We start from the raw sequence: 12,161 nt of genomic DNA on the forward strand, positions 1-12,161 counted from the left end.
GCCTGGGTCAGGCCACCGACACTTTCATTCGATACGAATCACGTCGGGGTCACCATTTGTTGCAGCGCAGGCGTGCGTGGACAGAGCTCGACCACCAATATGATTTAAAGCAGAGTCCTTTTATTTCTCTCCAGCATACATCTTTATACACTTAAAGCAAGCAATCAAGCAATTGCTAATTGGTTAATAAGGTACAGACAAGCACAGCTGTAACTTCATTGGCTATTTAACATCCTGGCCAACCCTTTAATTTATTATTCTGTTATTGCCTCCCAGCAGATAAGAACGAGCCTCATCCTTGAGACTTGCATGTCAGTTTCCCACACTCTTATGCAAAACAATCCGACACTTACCTACCCCTATTTCTCCAGAGTTCAAAGGTCAAAATCCCCCTCAACTCTTCCTTTACATTAAGAGATGAATAGCATCTGAGCTGCGTGGACAGTGATTTGCACTAGTTGGTGTGGGGATGGGGGGGGTCGGTGTTGGGGAGTTCCTTGTGCATATCCCCCATCCCGGAGCCCACTCCGGGGTCATCCATACCCCCCTGCGGTCTCCCAGGAGCTGGGGCTGCCTCCTCTCTGTGTGATGAGTTCCCTTCTTGGTGGAGGGCTGTTGCAGCTGCTGTGATCTGGTGTAGTTTTACTCTGTTGTGCCAGTTTCAGGCAGCCCAGTGGTTCTGTGTGAGCGAGTGGCTGACGGGATGTTTTGATCTAGAACAGGGGTTCTCCAACTTCATTGCACCATGATCCCTTCTGACAACAAAAATTACTTCCTGTCCCCAGGAGGGGAGACCAAAGTCCAAGCCCGCCTGAGCCCCACTGCTCTGGGTGGGAGGGTTGAAGCCCAGGCAGGGGGGTCTGTAACCTGAGCCCCATTGCCTAACACTGAAGCCCTCATGAAAGTCTAAGCCAGCCTGGTGACCCCATTAAAATGGGTTCATGACCGACTTTGGGGTCCTAACCCAGAGTTTCAGAACTGCTGATCTAGAAAGTTAAAATGTTTCGACCAGTACTAAATAGCAGCTGCCCTTAATGATTTTATAAAAGAAAATATTTTACATAGTCTATTCTGATAGGTCAGTAGTGGCAGTGAAATACAGGAAATCACGTAAAAATAACATACTACAAATCTAAATGAAATTTCAAAATTGTTATAGTTTCTAAAATGATTTTTTCTTTTTTTTAAATTCTCTCATTGGCAGTTTCAAAAAATATTTGTTTTCATTCTGAATTGGATCAAAAACAAGTTTCAATATGTTAAAATTCCCCATAAAATAGAAATTCCAGGTTTTGACCAGCTTTCCCCATAATTCCTGCCTCCCAGGCCCCATTATAACACAACTTTCACCTTCATTATCACAGTCAATGCTGGTCAAACCATAATGCAACTAAGACAATTTAATCGAGCCTGAGGAAGAAACCAGGGATAGTCTGTTCTGTGTTTGTACAGCACCTAACGCAATGGGACCCTCGTTCATGCACACGGGCACTATGGTAAAACATGATAATGAAAATTCTGTTGGCAGAGGGATCTTGAATGCTGGGAGTGGGGTGTGAAGAGTCCTGGAGTCAGCAGAGGGCAGCAACACCCTCCTGAGCGAATGGTGCTCCAGCTAGTGTCTCTGAGGTCATTAGTCATGATACTATACTTAGCCTGTATTGGAAAATGCACAAAAAGCAGGACTGACCTGCCTCTCTACCACAGGGTGATCCTTACTGTGGCAGAGCTCTGACCTTGCTCCCGTGGGTCCTGCGCTTCCAGGCGGTTTACGCTAGCCTCAGTGGCTCACTGTGACCCTCCATGTAGCCCTTCTCGCTCTAGGGCCAGGGTTACAGTCTACTGAGCCCTTTTCATCACAGGCCAGCAAGGAGGTTGGCGAGAGAACTCCCACAGTCTCTGTTGTCCCTGGGGGCTTATTTCAGAACAGTTTAGCCTCCTGTCCGGACAGGAGCCTGACTTCCCCTCCCAGGAGATGTTCCTGTAGTGGTGGGTTGGGGGGAACCAGGGCCCGCCCTCTACTCCGGGTTCCGGCCCAGGGACCCTAATGGTAGCAGCTGTTGGCAGCCAACCTTTCACTGCCAGAGTTGCTACATTTCCCTGGGCCACTTCCCCACAGCTCTCCTGCTTCTCCCTTCTTCACCCTGACCTTAGGGCTCCCTTAACAATGTCTTGAGGGTGTCTTCATTAACCAGCCCTTCAGCCGCACTTCCTCTCCTCTGGCTCCCTGGCTCTCCCCTGCCTGACTGGAGTGAGCCCTTTTATAGTATCAGCCGGTCCTTAATTAGAGTCAGGTGGTCACATTAGCTTAATGGCCTCACCTGACTCTTTGCAGGTTAATTGGTGTCAGGTGTTCTCATTAGCCTGGAGCAGTCCCTGCTCTGGTCAGTCAGGGAACAGAAAACTGTTAATCCAGTGGCCAGTATATCTGCCTTCTGCTATTCTGCTGTACCCAACTGGCCTGGGTCTATCACATAACACAGGGACTCCAGCTCTGGCACAACAACACTTCACAGGACAGCTGAATTTCCCAGGGAAAATTAGCTAAATATGGGGTTAAAACCCCAATCATTTCTTAAAATGTCCCCTCATGTCTCACGTTCCTAACCCAGCCTTTCCCGGAGACCAGGTCAGATGATCGGAATGGAGCCTTCTGTTCTTAACGTCTTTGAATTTGGGGAAAGGTGCAAGGTTGAAATGTTAGTAACCACTTGTTCATTCGAACCCTAATTTGGCCACATTGATTTGTATTTATTTATTTATTTATTTTAATATGATGCTAAATAGTGCGAAGGGGGAAAACCTGCCTTCATCACCTGCTTTGTACTAAGTGGCCATCAAGGTCAGCAGTAAGAATATTTGGAGCTGACCCCATCAATCGCTTGGTCAGCACTGGTTTGGTTTCGGCAGATTTCTAGTACTGTTCTATGAGGATAGAGGACCAATGACTCCCAAAGCGTGTTTACAAAGGAATGGCACTACACAGAGTGGCCAAAGGCGTCAGTGATTGAGGAACATAGACTGAGCTTCTGGTGAAACCATCTACGGGACTGAGCTGGAGATGGATGTGGCTGGAGCTCAGTCTGCAAGGAGGCTACGGCCCTGAGGGATTTGCCTTGGGGAAGATTAGGATGATTTAGTGGGAAATTGATCCATGACAGGAATTCATTATTCTACACAAAGGGAAGCCAATAGTTATCGCATGGCTGGTGACTTCCATTTTCTGATGCTCTCAGCCTGACTCAGCACAGCCAGTCTGCTGGTGTAGGGTGTGTCCAGGTGTTTCTCAGAGTGTGTCAGGGGACATGTGCTAAAATCCTAGCGAAGACAAGGCCGTGTGTCATCTCCACCCATGTTAACAGGGCAAGGGACAGCCTACTGAGGAGCCTTGTCTTTAACTTGACCTGCTAACTCATGTTAAACTGACACAAACCTCATCTTCACTCAGACATTAGCTCCTGTTGGTCACCGTGTTTTGTGTAAGACATGGCAAGAAAACCTCTCTTCTCCTGGTAAAGACAAGGCCCTGGGGAGGCAGGCTCAGCACCATGGCAGGGGGGCACTGGGACGCAGGGGTCCATGGGGTGCAGCGTGGGGGGAAGGAAGAGCTGTCTGAGGCCAGTGAGAGGAACCAGTGACCTGGATGGTTCACTGGCAGGGAAGCTGAGGGAACATCTCAGCCGGCAGTTACTCTCCTCATGTAGGTCTCCATTGACCCCTCCTCCCCCACACATGGGGGGAGGGGAAGTGATGCAGCTGACGCTGTGTGGGTGCAGCAGTGAACAGCTCTGTGCCCTCCCTTGCCCCCCTCCCCCCGACAGGGAACTAGCTCCAGCTCTCCAGGGGCTCCCCCAGCGCAGGGCATTTGGGGACTTGAGGCTCTGATGACAGGCAGGGTGAAGGGGAACATGAACGGGGGCATGGATGGATGAGGGGGGAGCTGACATGCTCGTCTGTCACAGATTGACAGGCTCTGTGCTCTGCTCTGCCTTTAACCAGGCTCCTGGGAGTGACCCGTCAGTGTGCCAGGCCCCAAGGGTTCACACCGACCCACAAGGGCAGGACGTGCAGCCTGAATGACTCGGGGACTGGGCCTTTGGCCTCCAGCACCTCCTGTTTCCCCCCTTTTACACCTACAGCGAATCCACCTTTGTTTACCTTCCTGCGCCGACTTTACCACCCAGATCCTCAGTGATGTTTCAGCTCCCAGCTCCTGTTCATTTCAGTGGGAATGAGGCACCTAAATCCCTTTGAAGTTCTGGACCCACTTTCTTAGGAACTCAGTCAGTATTTTGCAAAGCAGCCTTTCAGAACAAGGAGCATTTATTAACCCACTGGAATTCAGCAGGAGGAGGTTTGTAGGTAAGTGTGGCAAAGGGACGCTTAAGGCAGAGTCCACATGGGTAGGAGCAAAGGCCCCAGGATACCAAGCAGTTCTCAGCTCCATCTTCACGCTGTGTGTCTGCAGCAGCCGCATTAAGACTTGTCTCTTCACGCCTGTCCTTCCTTTAGCTCCAGGTGCAGCCTTTTCACTTTGCTTCTCTGCAGAGCTGGGGGAAGTCACCTGCTCTGAGGCCTGGTCTGCGCCTAAAAATTAGCTCAGCCTAATCTTCTGAGAGCGTTCATGGCCTGTGTGACAGATAGGCTGACCTAGCCCCCACTGCAAGCACCGAGGTCGATGAAAGAAAAACCCCTGTAAACCTGTAGCTGCTCTGGTGTAGACATGCCCTTAGTCCCATACCCTGGGCTGCTCCCCTTGCCCAGGCACTGCCCAGCTCTGTCCCAGCAGTGACCCAAGTTTCTCTGAAAAGACAGAGGCACCTGATATGCTCCAAGACTGGGCTGCAGTTCTTTTGGGTATGCCCAAGATGCCCACAGTTATAGCAGGCGACATTATCTTCTTCTTTTACCACAGCAATGCGAGCTCCTTATTGTTTTGGCCTGTTTGCAGTAGTGTAGCTGGGGGGAGCGGCTGCTCCCCCACTGAGCACATTCCCCAAAAGTGACGCCATTTTAATTTTTACACTCACGCGGGGACGACATTGTGGCCTGAGACCTTGTGTTCTGGAAGCGCCTCCCTGCTCACGGCTGTCAGCTCACGGCGCAGCGGGCATGCCTGTCCCTGCAAACTGGGTGAGAGGGGGTGTTCCCATGGTGCCTAGCGGCCGGCAGCTTGGATTTTAAATCCTAGTGGCTGGCGGCGAGAGCAGGGCGAGGTCAGCGCAGGGCCGGATTTGGGAGCTGCGGGCAGGGGCAGAATCACAAGTGCGGTGGCTGGGAAGGGGGTGAAGCCGCCGGGCGCGGCGGAGCCCAGGAAGGCGGCCGGGGCCGGGGCACTCACTGGCAGCAGCACGGGAAGTGGAGCAATGTGGCCCCAGCCCACTCCACTCCACTAGCTCCCAGCCGCGGCGCTCCGCTTCCTGATGCCGGTGAGTGCGGTGTGCAGGGACATTGGGGAAAGGACACCCCCCGCACTCACCTGCAGCGGGAAGCGGAGCAACGCAGCCCCAGCCTGCTCCGCTTCCCTTGCCCGGGCCCCAGCCATGTCGCTGGGGGGGGGTAGGGCGGGGGATTGGGGAAAGGTCCCTCCTCCCCCCCACACACACACCAGCAGCGGCGGGAAGCAGAGCAGCCTGGCTCCAGCCCACTCCTCTCTGCCAGCTCCCAGCCGCGTCGCTCCACTTCCCACCGCCAGTGAGTGCACGGGGGCATCCTTTCCCCAACCTCCCCTGCACTCACCAGCGAGAAGCGGAGCGACGTGGCCCCAGCCCGTTCCACTTCCCCTGCCCCTACCCGAGCCGTGTTGCTTGGGAGGGCTGGGGAAAGGTCCCCCTCCCCGCACTCACCTGCAGTGGGAAGCGGAGTGCCGCGGCTGGGAGCTGGCGGAGAGGAGCGGGCTGGAGCGGGCTGCTCCGCTTCTGCCGCTGCCGGTGAGTGCAGGGGGGGATCCCTTCCCCCTAGTCCCCTGCCATAGGCGGTAGGTTTGTCTAATTTTTGGTGGGGCCCAAAATGGTGGTCCCCCCCGCCCCCGCACTCGTCCTGTAAGCCGATATAAAGTGAAGCTACAACGCATCAGCACCACAAGATTACAAGGGTCAATTAAAAGTGGAAAGTCAGAAGCAGCACTTGCCTGCTTCAATATACGGTATTAAATTTTGTTGCACCTGTTGTGACAAAGTGGGAATGTTCTTAATGTTTTCTCTGAATACTGTGTGGGTGCCTCAGTTTCCCCTGCAAGGTGCCAACTGAAGGTGTTGGGGACAAAGAGATCAGGTGGCCTCCTTGTCCGAAAGAGACACAAAGGCCAGAGGAGGGAGTGTCAGTTTGGAGCTGGCTGGGGAAATCGGGAGAGGCCCAGAACTTGGGTCTGGGCTCCCCACCCTCCAAGAAGGACCTGACTGAGGGGTTCTGTTTTCTGTACCTACAAGCCCTTTTTTAGACTGTGATCCTGTCGTCTAATAAACCTTCTGTTTTACCAGCTGGCTGAGAGTCACGTCTGACTGCAGAGCTGGGGTACAGGGACCTCTGGTTGCCCCAGGACCTGCCTGGGCAGACTCACTGCGGAAAGTGCATGGTGTGGAAGGCTGAATGCTCCGAGGTCAGACCCGGGAAGGTGTAAGCTTCTTGCCCTGGAGACAGTCTGCTCAGAGAGAGGAGGGTCCCCCAGAGTCCTGACTGGCTTTGTATGGAGTTGTTCCAAAGCATCCCAGCATCCCCTTCCACACCTTGCACTTCCCGGAAGTCCACACAGGCACTGACACTCCCTCCTCTGGCCTTTGTCTCTTTTCCAGGAATTAGGAGGCCACCCGATCTCTCTGTTCTCCAACACCTTCAGTTGGCAGCTTGCAGGAGAGCGGCCCAGGCCATCAGTTACCAGGAGACAGGGTTTCAGCCATTCTCTGTGCAGACGGCATCACACTGGACCTCTAGGGCTCTACAACAATCACACCCCCTTATCCCACCATCTAGATCCTTGAGAAATGCATAGGGGAAACTGAGGCACCCACACAGTATTCAGAGAAAACATTAAGAACATTCCCACTTGGTAACACCTGTATACGACTAGTTATATACTTTAAAGCAGGGGTCTCAAACTCAAATGACCCCGAGGGCCGCATGAGGACTAGTGCATTGGCCCGAGGGCCGCATCACTGACACGCCCCCTTGCTGCCCCTGGCCCCACCCCCAATCCACCCCTTCCATGAGGCCCCGCCCCTGCCCTGTCTCTTCTCCACCTCCTCCCCTAAGCGCGCGGCTCCCCGCTCCTCCCCCCTCCCACCTGGAAAGTGCTAAGCGCCACCAACAGCTGTTTGGTGGCTTGGCGGCGGGGCACTTAGGCGGCGGGTCCCGGAACAGAAGGGGCCCCCCCACCGCCGAAGACCGGGCTGCGCTTCGGCGGCGGCGGGTCCCTCTTTTCCCCACCCCGGCCGGTCCCGCTTCCCACCCCGGCCCCGGCCGGTCCCGCTTCCCTCCCCCACCCCCCGGCCCAGCCCGGCCCCGGCGGGTCTCGCTTCCCTCCCCCACCCCCCGGCCCGGCCCCGGCGGGTCTCGCTTCCCTCCCCCACCCCCCGGCCCGGCCCCGGTGGGTCTCGCTTCCCTTCCCCCCCCCCCCGGCCCGGCCCCGGCGGGTCCCGCTTCCCTCCCCCACCCCCCGGCCCGGCCCGTCCCGTCTCGCTTCCCTTCCCCCCCCCCCACGGCCCGGCCCCGGCCCCGGCGGCAGGGCCAGCTCTAGGATTTCTGCCGCCCCAGGCAGAAAAGAAGAGCGCCGCCCCCCCCCCAGCGGCGCGGAGTGCAGCCTGAGCCCCCACCCCCCCCAGGGGCGCGGCCCGCGGCCCCCAGCCCCCGCCCCCGAGCGGCGCAGCACCGCCCTAGCCCCCCCGAGCGGCCCCCCCCAGCGGCGCGGAGCGCTGCCCTAGCCCCCGCCCCCCTCCCAAGCAGCGCGGCCCTAGCCCCCCCCAGCGGCCCTAGCCCCCGTTCCCCGCAGCGGCGCGGCCCGAGCCCCGAGCCCCGGCCCACGCCCCCAACCCCCCAGCGGCGCGGCGCGGCCCGGCCCGAGCCCCCATCCCCCCCAGCGGCGCGGCCCGAGCCCCGGCCAGCGCCCCCATCCCCCGAGCGGCGCGGAGCACCGCCCTAGCCCCCGCCCCACACCCGCGCGCCACCCCTTACCCGAGCGCGTCTCCGGCGAGGGCTGAGCTTCGTCCCGCTCAGAGCCGCGTGGTGCGGGGGCGGGGCTGGGAGCTCCACGCCGAGCGCAGCGCTCAGCCCAGAGCTCCCAGCCCCGCCCCCTCCCCACGCGGCTCGGATCGGGGCGGGGCTCAGGCGCTCGGACGGAGACGCGCTCGGGTAAGGGGGGTAAAGGGGGGGGGGAAGGCTCCAGGAGAGGGGCGGAGGCGGGAGCCTCCGCTTTTCTCTTGGGGGCCCCTGCGGAGCCCGGGGCAAATTGACCCCTTTGCCCCCCCCCCCGGGCGGCCCTGGGGAGCTCCGCGGGCCGCAGGGAAGAGCTCCGCGGGCCGCATGTTTGAGACCCCTGCTTTAAAGGGTGTAAAATAATCAAGTATTGTGCTAAACACAATGATACTCCAAACTGACCACCAAATTTAAGTTGCACGTTTTTCCCCTCAGGTGAGGGCTCTGGGTTGGGGCTGGATGAGGGGTTCACAGTGCAGGAAGGTGCTCAGGGTTGGGGTGCTGGGGGCACAGGCTCTGGGGTGGGGCAGGGCTGGGGATAAGGAACTTGGGATGCAGACAGGCTGCCCCAGGGCTATGGCCAGAGAGGACTCCCCGCCCACCCCGTTACCGGCAGCAGCAAGCTCCAGGGGAGGGACCCCTCCTCTCCCCCCCCAGCACACTCACTCTGCACCACAGTCACTGTACATGCTCCTAGGGACTGTCTCAGGTCCAGAAAGCCCACTCGCCTCCCCTATGGTGGGTACCGGGTGTCACGGAGTCCCTGGGCGATGCTCTGGAACTGCTCCCCACCAAGCCAGTCAGGACTTTGGGGAGCCTCCTCTCCCTTGGAGCAGACTTTTTCAGGGCAAGAAGCTCACACGGCTTCACCTCCTGGGTCTCTCCTTGGCGCATTCAGCATCCCCTGCCCCTCCGTGCGCTTCCCACAGTGAGCCCGCCCCGGCGGGGTCCTGGAGCAGCCACAGGGTCCTGCCCCCCAACTTTGCAGTCAGACGTGACTCTCAGCCAGCCAGTAAAACGGAGGTTTATTCAATGACAGGAACAGGGTCTAACACAGAGCTTGTAGGTACAGGGAACCGGACCCCTCGGCCGGGTCCATTCTGGGGGCAGTGAGCCAGACCCCCCCCTGTCTGCACGTCACTCCTCGTCCCCAGCCAGCTCCAGACTCCCAAACCGCCTCCAGCCCCTTCTCTGCTCAGTTCCTTTCCCCAGGCCAGGAGGTCACCTGACCCCTTTGTCTCCAACACCTTCAGCTGGCACCTTTGCAGAGGAGGGGCCCAGGCCATCAGTTGCTAGGAGACAGTGTCAGGCATTTAGGTGCACTGGTCCTTTGCTCTGCAGCAATCACACACCCTGATCCACCACCTAGATACTTAAGAACTGCAGAGGGGACACTGAGGCACCAACACGGTATTCAGAGAAAACATTAAGAACATTCCCAGTTCGTCACACCGGGGTGGGGGGTTGCCATCATGTGTGGCCTCCCCACCCCTGCTGCTGCCCCGGGGGGGGGCGGGGGAGAGAGCTCCCAAGCACGTGTGTGCCTCCTTCCTCCTCCTCTCGCCCTCTTCCCCTCCCCCGGTGCTCCAAGAGGCTGCCGGCTGCTGATCTCTATAGCCTTAGGCAGAAGCAGCACAAACAAAGGAGAGAGGCACTGGCTGTTTTCTTTCAGGCAGGGAAGCTCTGAGGCGGGAGCAGGGGAGAAACCCAGCTCCAAATATTGGTGGAGCAGAGCCCTCAGCCTTGAATATTCCTGGTGCTTAAGCACCTCGAGCCCATATAAGCTGCCGCCCCTGGCTGCTGCTACTCCGGTGGGGAAGGGAGGAGGAGAGGGCACTTACCCTACAGGGTAGGCTGTACCCCCTGTACCTGCACTCCCTCCCACAGCAGCCCCTGCTGCCCCCCCTGCCCTGCCCACACCCCCTCCCCTGTCTCCAGCCAACCCCTGCCGCACCCCTCTGCCTGAAGCCAGCCAGTCCTGCACTCCTCTGTCTCCAGGCCTGAAACCTATGCTGCACCCCCCTGCAGCCCTGCCTGAAGCCAGCCCACCCCACCCCACCCCGTCTCCAGCCAGCCCCGCACCCCTTGTCCTACCTGCAGCCAGACCCTACCTCCAATCAGCCCCTGCCCTGCCTCCAGCCAGCCCCATGGCCACTGGTGCCCTGCAGTTCCCAGGGCAGTGACCCTGCACACCTGCTTCAATGAGGGGGGCAGGGAGCAGCTGGGACCCACACATGTGCACACTCGAGGGTGACCAGACAGCGAGTGTGAAAAATCGGGACAGGGGGTAATAGGAGCCTATATAAGAAAAAGACCCAAAAATTGAGACTGTCCCTATAAAATCGGGACATCTGGTCACCCTAGCGCAACCCCAGGGAGTGGCGGGGACCCACACATGTGAAACGGAGCTCAGTTCTAGATCAGGCCCAGCTTTTTAAAAAAGAACTTTAGGCAGGGCTAACATAGAGCCGTATTTTCCCAGACATGTCAGGCTTTTTGGTTTTTAAATCACCATCCGGGAGGAATTTTTAAAAATACGGACGCATGGGCGGCAGGTTATATATTTGTGTGGGGCCCAGGCCCCAGCAATATTCAGGGCTGGGCGCCCTGCTCCAGCAATAGTTGGAGCTGGGTCTCCTCCCGCCCCCCCTGTCCTGCCTGGATCGGCCCCGGCCACCGCAGGTCTCCCCCCGCCGCCGCGACCCTGCCTGGAGCAGGTCCCAGCCCCCGCCTGCCACCCCCCCTCCGCCGCGTTGTGTTGCGTCCCTGCCTGACAGAACGCAGCGCGCCTCTCCCCTGCCTGCTGCCCGGAGGGCTCCCAGCAGATTTGCTGTCTGCTGCCGCAGGGTCCTAGTGCCTGCCCTTCACCACTACTGGCAAGGCAGGCTGCCCTTACCCTGAGCCTCTCCAACCCCAAACCCTCAGCCCCAGCCAGAGCCCTCATTCCCCCCGCACCCTAATCCTCAGCCCCAGCCCTGAGCACCCCCACATCATGAACCCCTCATCCCCCTGCACCCTAATCCTCATCCCCAGCCAGAGCCCTCATCCCCCCGCACCCTAATCCTCAGCCCCAGCCCTGAGCACCCCCACATCATGAACCCCTCATCCCCCTGCACCCTAATCCTCAGCCCCAGCCAGAGCCCTCATCCCCCTGCACCCTAATCCTCAGCCCCAGCCAGAGCCCTCATCCCCCCGCACCCTAATCCTCTGCCCCAGCCCTGAGCCCCCCCGTACCATGAACCCCTCATCCCCCCGCACCCTAATCCTCTGCCCCAGCCCTGAGCACCCCCACATCATGAACCCCTCATCCCCCTGCACCCTAATCCTCAGCCCCAGCCCTGAGCGCCCCCACATCATGAACCCCTCATCCACAGCCCTCACCCCACACTCCAAACCTCTGCCCTAGCCCTGAGCCCCCTCCTGCATCATGAACCCCTCATCCTCAGCCCCACAGTCCTCACCCTGCACTCCCTCCTATCCCCAAACTCCCTCCCCCCTTCCCACACACCCCTTCCCAACCCCAAACTCCATCCCAAAGCCTGCACCCTTCACCCCCTCCTGCACACCCACCCCCTGCCCCAGCCCAGAGCCTGCACCCAGCACCCTTCCTGCACCCTAATCCCCAGCCCAGGATCTGCACCCCAGACCTCCCCCGCCGAGCCCCCTCCCAGAGCCTTAGGCAGGTGGGGGCGGAGTTGGGGGGGAGGGAGTTGGGGGCGGGTTCTGGGCCCCACCAAAATTTTTACAAACTTGCCACCCATGCGCATGGGAACCCTATGGGTACAAAGAATCCACACTGTGGCACATCCCTTCAATCAGGACTTTTTACAGGGAACCGGTTGCTAAGGAATGAAAGGCTTTTTGTTAGCCATCCCTGCCGGCCCCGCTCCGGGCCCTGACCCCGGGCCTGGCTCTGTGCCGCTCTCCCGCCCACAGGCCGGCGGTGAGGGTGGGAGTCGCACCCCAAGGGGCGG

This window comes from Mauremys mutica, chromosome 24 (assembly GCF_020497125.1).
Source record: "Mauremys mutica isolate MM-2020 ecotype Southern chromosome 24, ASM2049712v1, whole genome shotgun sequence".
Classification (NCBI taxonomy): Eukaryota; Metazoa; Chordata; order Testudines; family Geoemydidae; genus Mauremys; species Mauremys mutica.